Here is a 6,583-nt window from a genome sequence, read left to right as displayed (position 1 = left end):
GAAGCATGTGACATTTGATGTTATGTGGGCTCAAGTCTATGAAATTGGTGCCACAATAAATGGTTGCTTTTGGGGTGCTGTGATGCTTTTTTGCTTTTGCAGCAATAAACAAGTAAACCTACTGCCTGGAATTTGCCACACGTGAAAAGAGAAGAGCTATTGGTTTATTACGTAGATCATAAACTTTAAACAAGGGCTTTAGGGCAGACAATGTAGTTTGCCTGTGGTTGTTCCTGAGTTCAACTTTGGGCACCCCTAAATTGGATGGGAAAGACTTCTTTCTGAAACCCTGGTGAAATAATAGTGGGCCATATGGCCTGACTCTGTATAATGCTGCTTCCGCTGTCCCTAAAGCAGGGGTTACTAACCTTGCAGCCCATATGATGCATGTGAGCTCTCCAAAGTTTTTTGTGGGCCGCCCCCCAAGGCAAAAATTGCCCTTTGAAAACAAAATGCTGACGCCTTCACAGGTCCCCTGCTGTGATCAGTGATACCAAAAGGTTGTTGTGAGAGCCCCCCCCCCAATGTATTTTTTTAAGAACTAAGAATGGTCATAACCTTGCCAACAAAGGTCCGTATAGTTAAAGCTATGGTTTTCCCAGTAGTGATGTATGGAAGTGAGAGCTGGACCATAAAGAAAGCTGATCGCCAAAGAATTGATGCTTTTGAATTATGGTGCTGGAGGAGACTCTTGAGAGTCCCTTGGACTGCAAGAAGATCAAACCACTCCATTCTTAAGGAAATCAGCCCTGAGTGCACACTGGAAGGACAGATCCTGAAGCTGAGACTCCAAGACTTTGGCCACCTCATGAGAAGAGAAGACTCCCTGGAAAAGACCCTGATGCTGGGAAAGATGGAGGGCACAAGGAGAAGGGAACGACAGAGGACGAGATGGTTGGCCAGTGTTCTTGAAGCTACCAGCATGAGTTTGCCCAAACTGTGGGAGGCAGTGGAAGACAGGGGTGCCTGGCGTGCTCTGGTCCAGGGGGTCACGAAGAGTCGGACACGACTAAATGACTAAGCAACAACAACAAGAATGGTCATCTACCCTTTTTAAACTTTGGTCCCTGGGGGGTTCATCAGGGATCAATCCATCCCTCTGCATGAAAAAGCCTAGCTTACCTTTCTAAAACAAATTATTCATAGAGCTGCAAATTTTCTCTGCTCCCCCTCGTTGAAATGCTTAATGCAATAGCTAATAAGTGAATCTTCCAGTCGTGGGTTGTTTTACCCATGATGTTCTGGTCCTAATGTAAACCATGGTTTGCAGGATTGGAGATGTAGTGTGGGTTTGCAACTCAAGTTTCAGTGGGCTGAATCCAGTGGTGTCGCTGTGCCGATGGGTAAGATTTGCATCCCCAAAACGTAGGGGATTTTTTTGGGGTGACTCCCTCTTCCCCTTGCTGTCCAGTCCCCTGTATGCCCCCTATAAATTTGCTTGGGGGAGCCTCCTTCAGAGCAGATTTAAGGGAGGTGTGGGGGGCCTGCAAGGGGGGAGAGGGAATTGCTGAAATTGCTCCTGTCTTTTGCTAACCTTGTGATCAGGTGAGCAACACCATTGGATGCAATCCAATTTGTTCTTTCCCGGTTCTGGCAAACTCTAGTTTACGCCCCCATCCAAACCAGCAACTAGGTTCTGTGCTTGCCTTCCGAGTTAGGACCGAAAGGCCTATAGTTTGAAGCTGTTTTCCTATGCGAAACTGAAAGACGATGACCAGCCATGGCTTGCTGGTTCAGACGTGAATCAAGCTGATTTGTGGAGCCGTGCAATTTTAAATTGACTATGCATAGAGGAGGAATGCACAGCCCCATTTATTATCTTTCAACACACGGAAGCCAAACTAAACCTTGGCCTTGGTTATGTTTGCACCAGGCCATGGAGTTTGCAAGCTGGGGTGGTACAATCGCAGCAGCTTAAGAAAGGCAGGCTGTGATTTCATAAAATAGGCTGGGATGTGGGCAGTGGGAGCCCCAGTGCCATGCAGAAATGAGAATTGTCTGTAGTTCAAAAAGCATTTCATGCGTTGTGGTGTTTTCATTCATATTCATTCATATATATATATATATATATATATATATATATATATATATAATTTTTACTTTTCTAATTTGTATTTCAAAATATTCATTTAAACAACCTTAATTCAATGACTTCCCTTCTTCTCTTTCCGTGGTTCATTTTGCATACCATACATTACATCCCGACATATTTTACATGAACTAAACCATTCAGTAATCCATTGTTACATCCACCAAAACTTATTTGCACTGTTGAATTTATCTTAGTGCTGCCAGCATTTTCAAACGAACACAGTTTTCACTTATATATCCAGTAAACATTTTCCAGTCTTCTTTAAACATATGTTCTTCTTTTTCTCTTATTCTATATGTTAAATCTGCAAGCTGCACATATTCCATCAGTTTAAGTTGGCATTCTTCTTTGGTTGGGACCTCGCTCATTTTCCATTTTTGGGCTCGCAAAACATGGGCCGTGGTAGTAGCATATATAAATAATATTTTTTAACACCTGGGAATTTCCCTTTGAATTATCCCCAACAGAAAGGACTCTGGTTTTTTGGAAAGGTACTTTTAAACATTTTTTTTTTCAATTCATTATATATCGTTTCCCAATACTCTTTTTACCCTTCTAGAGGTATACCACCGTCAACCTCATTTCATCTCCAGCACTTATCTGATTCGGACTTAAACATTTTAGCAAGTCTAAAAAAAAGGTAAAGGGACCCCTGACCATTAGGTCCAGTTGTGACCGACTCTGGGGTTGTGGCGCTCATCTCGCTTTATAGGCCGAGGGAGCCGGCGTACAGCTTCCGGGTCATGTGGCCAGCATGACTAAGCCGCTTCTGGCAAACCAGAGCAGCGCACGGAAATGCCGTTTATCTTCCTTCCAGAGCGGTACCTATTTATCTACTTGCACTTTGACGTACTTTCGAACTGCTAGGTTGGCAGGAGCGGGGACCGAGCAATGGGAGCTCGCCCCGTCGCGGGGATTCGAACCACTGACCTTCTGATCGGCAAGTCCTCTGTGGTTTAACCCACAGCGCCACCCGCGTCCCTTTTAGTAAGTCTACACAAAGTTAAATACCATCTATAAATCATTTTCAGGTAGTTGTGGTGTTTTCAGATGTAAAATATAAACCTGCACTGGGGTCCTCCTGCCCTCTCAAAGTGGTCTCCGCCATTTCCCATTTTCACTAGACCTGCAGTTGGGGAAAACGACCCACTGACAAACCCAACTAGCTGTGGATGTGGATGTCCACTGGGGAAGGGGGGGGATGGGCTGTGAGTTTGCTGGTGGTAGAAAGAGCGGTTCAGAGATCAAGTGCCTCAATGGCTTCTAATGGCAGCAGATGGGCTGGTTTTGAGTGCGGAGTACGTTGGGTCTGAATGAACCCTCCCGGGGGGTCACTTCATCATGGTGTCAGCATCCTCCCAACATCCTTTCCTTTCTGCTTCCCTGACTGATTCGGAACAAAGGAGGAGCTTTGGCATTTCGACTCCCGATATTGTGCCTGCGATCAGACCTTTTAAAAGACTATTTGCATGTAGCTTTTGATTCCAAAATGAGGTCGGGTCAGATACATTCAGCCGACGTTTTGCTCTGAGCGGCGGCATAATTGTCTCGAACCGAGCTTCAGAGATCACTATGCTGCCTTTGTTAGCACAAGATCTTAATGCCAGCTCCCTCCTTCCTCCTAAGGCTGGCAATCGCAAAATTATTTTTGTGCGACATATTAAAATTACGGTAACTTAGTCCCCCATAGTGGGACATGGGTGGCGCTGTGGGTTAAACCACAGAGCCTAGGACTTGCCAATCAGAAGGTCGGCGGTTCAAATCCCCGCGACGGGGTGAGCTCCTGTTGCTCGGTCCCTGCTCCTTCCAACCTAGCAGTTCGAAAGCACATCAAAGTGCAAGTAGATAAATAGGTACCGCTCCGGCGGGAAGGTAAATGGCGTTTCCGTGCGCTGCTCTGGTTCACCAGAAGCGGCTTAGTCATGCTGGCCACATGACCCAGAAGCTGTACTCCGGCTCCCTCGGCCAATAAAGCGAGATGAGCACTGCAACCCTAGAGTCGGTCACGACTGGACCTAATGGTCAGGGGTTCCTTTACCTTTTAAGTCCCCCATAATCGAGAAACAAGAAGTCCCATCCCTTCTGAACTGCTGTTTGTTTCAGCCTTCCCCAACAGTGCACCCTCCAGATGTTTTTTGACCATGGCGAATGGCCGAGGATGATGGGAGTTGTTCAGCAACATCAGGGCTCACAAGAGACAATGTATCACATAATTTTGGATTGCCGTCTTCTCAACACCCATTGCAGAGATCTCCTTGTGGCTCCCTTACTGCTCAGATTATCAATTTGCAAAGAGTCTGTAATTCAATATTTGTTGAGGGATTATACTCCAGAAATTACCAAGATTGTTTCGGGGTGCTTAGCCAAGATCATTAAAATTGCCTGATTTATTCAGTGGTGGTTATCTAGTCTTTTTTTATATATTGTATGTGTTTGGGTGATCAATGTACTTGGATGAGTTTGTATGATTTTACTGTTTTAACTTATGCCAATAAAAGCTAGTTACAAGTTTAAATCTGGGCTCACAAAGGCTGATTTATGCTGTCTCATTTTTAGAGCACTTTTCTCCACAAGTGTACAGTGGTACCTTGGGTTAAGTACAGTGGTACCTCGGGTTACATACGCTTCAGGTTACAGACTCCGCTAAGCCAGAAATATTACCTCAGGTTAATAGCTTTGCTTCAGGATGAGAACAGAAATCATGCTCTGGCGGCACGGCAGCAGCAGGAGGCCCCATTAGCTAAAGTGGTGCTTCAGGTTAAGAACAGTTTCAGGTTAAGAACGGGCCTCTGGAACGAATTAAATACTTAACCTGAGGTACCACTGTATATTTGATCAGTAATGACAGTTAACACATCTCATCTCGAGTTACACTACTACTTGCATGGGGGAGAGTATTGTTTGATTCTCTAGCATGTGAAAAGAACTGTTTTCCACATTATGCTGTGAACCAAATATCTGTGCAAAAATAATAATAATAACCTATTTTCACATGTGAAAATGGCAGGAGGCAGTATTAGAAACTCGTATGTATATGGACACGTAAAAAGCTAAAAGAGTATTGGGAAATGATCTGTTATGAACTGAAAAAAATGTTTACAATTACTTCCCCCCCAAAAAAACAAAACAGAGTCCTTTCTGCTGGGGATAACCCAGACTGAAATCCCCAGGTACAGTGGTACTTAATTCGTTCCAGAGGTCCGTTCTTAACCTGAAACTGTTCTTAACCCGAAGCGCCACTTTAGCTAATGGGGGCTGCTGCTGCGCTGCCGGAGCACAATTTCTGTTCTCCACCTGAAGCAAAGTTCTTAACCCGAAGCACTATTTCTGGGTTAGCGGAGTATGTAACCTGAAGCGTATGTAACCTGAGGTACCACTGTATCAGAAAAGGTTATTCATATATGCAACAACTGTGGCCCGTGTTTTGTTAGCCCCCAAATGGAAAGTGAGTGAGGTCTCAACTAAAGAGGAATGGCAGCTTAAGTTGACAGAATATGCACAACTTGCAGATTTAACATACAGAATAAGAGAGCATGAAGAGCGTACGTTTAAAGAAGATTGAAAAATGTTTATTGAGTAATATGGAAAATAACGGTGTACAGCTGAAAACACTGGCAACATTAAGATAAATTCAACAGAGTAAATAATTCTTGATGAATGTAATAGTGGGAAATTGATTTGAATGGTTATTATAAAATACGCAGGGATGCAAGATATGTAAAATGAACCACGGAAGGAAGAGGAAGTCACTGGATATTTTAACGTTTGTAAAACATTTATTTGAAATTGTAAAACAGAAAATTTAATTTTAAAGAAAAAAGAAACTCGTATATATAAGCTAGGTGCCAAATGGCTCCTCCAACTAGGTTACAGTCACCAGAATGACTGTTGCCCTTTTGTGGCCAGATGGTTGTAGTGATGAAGCCCAGCAACATCTGAGTGGGGCACAGTTTCCCCACTCCTGTCATACTTTTAAAGAACGATTTGCTTAGTGGATACGATTCTTCTATGCCTGGCTTTCGATTTGCCTTAAAACTGTTATCAGTTAGTTAGTTAGTTAGTTAGTTAGTTAGTTAGTTATTACTTACTTACTTACTTACTTACTTACTTACTTACTTACTTACTCTGGGCAGCTCCCAACAGAATATTAAAAACACAATAAAACACCAAACATTAAAAACAGGGCATATTGAACTTGCCGCCCTTTTCTCCGTGGGGCAATTGTGGGTCTGTGGGTCAGTGTTTATTGTAATAACCTGCAGTTTGATAAGAGTATATATTTAAAATAGATGAATAAATGAACAAATTAAGTTAATTTGGATATGCAGAAGATATTAAAAATAAATTTAAGAAACCACAGAAACGGGGAGGGAAGTCAAGTTTTGAAATGTTGAAATGATTGTAAAATTAGTGAAATGTATAAACTTGAAAAGCATAAATAAAATTTATGTATATGCCTAAAAACTTTGTCTCCATGCTATAGGGCAATTG

General features: G+C 43.0%; 1 long non-coding RNA gene across 1 annotated transcript in view; it reads right to left on the bottom strand.

Moving 5' to 3' along the window:
* The window catches only part of LOC308580258, a 423,078-nt gene that overhangs the window by 384,390 nt on the left and 32,105 nt on the right, over positions 1-6,583 (bottom strand). The window lies entirely within an intron of this gene.

Source organism: Podarcis bocagei (assembly GCF_964188305.1).
Source record: "Podarcis bocagei genome assembly, chromosome: 2".
Taxonomy (NCBI): domain Eukaryota; kingdom Metazoa; phylum Chordata; class Lepidosauria; order Squamata; family Lacertidae; genus Podarcis; species Podarcis bocagei.
The sequence above is the reverse complement of the archived record's forward strand: the minus strand, read 5'-3'. Positions and strand labels throughout refer to the sequence as shown.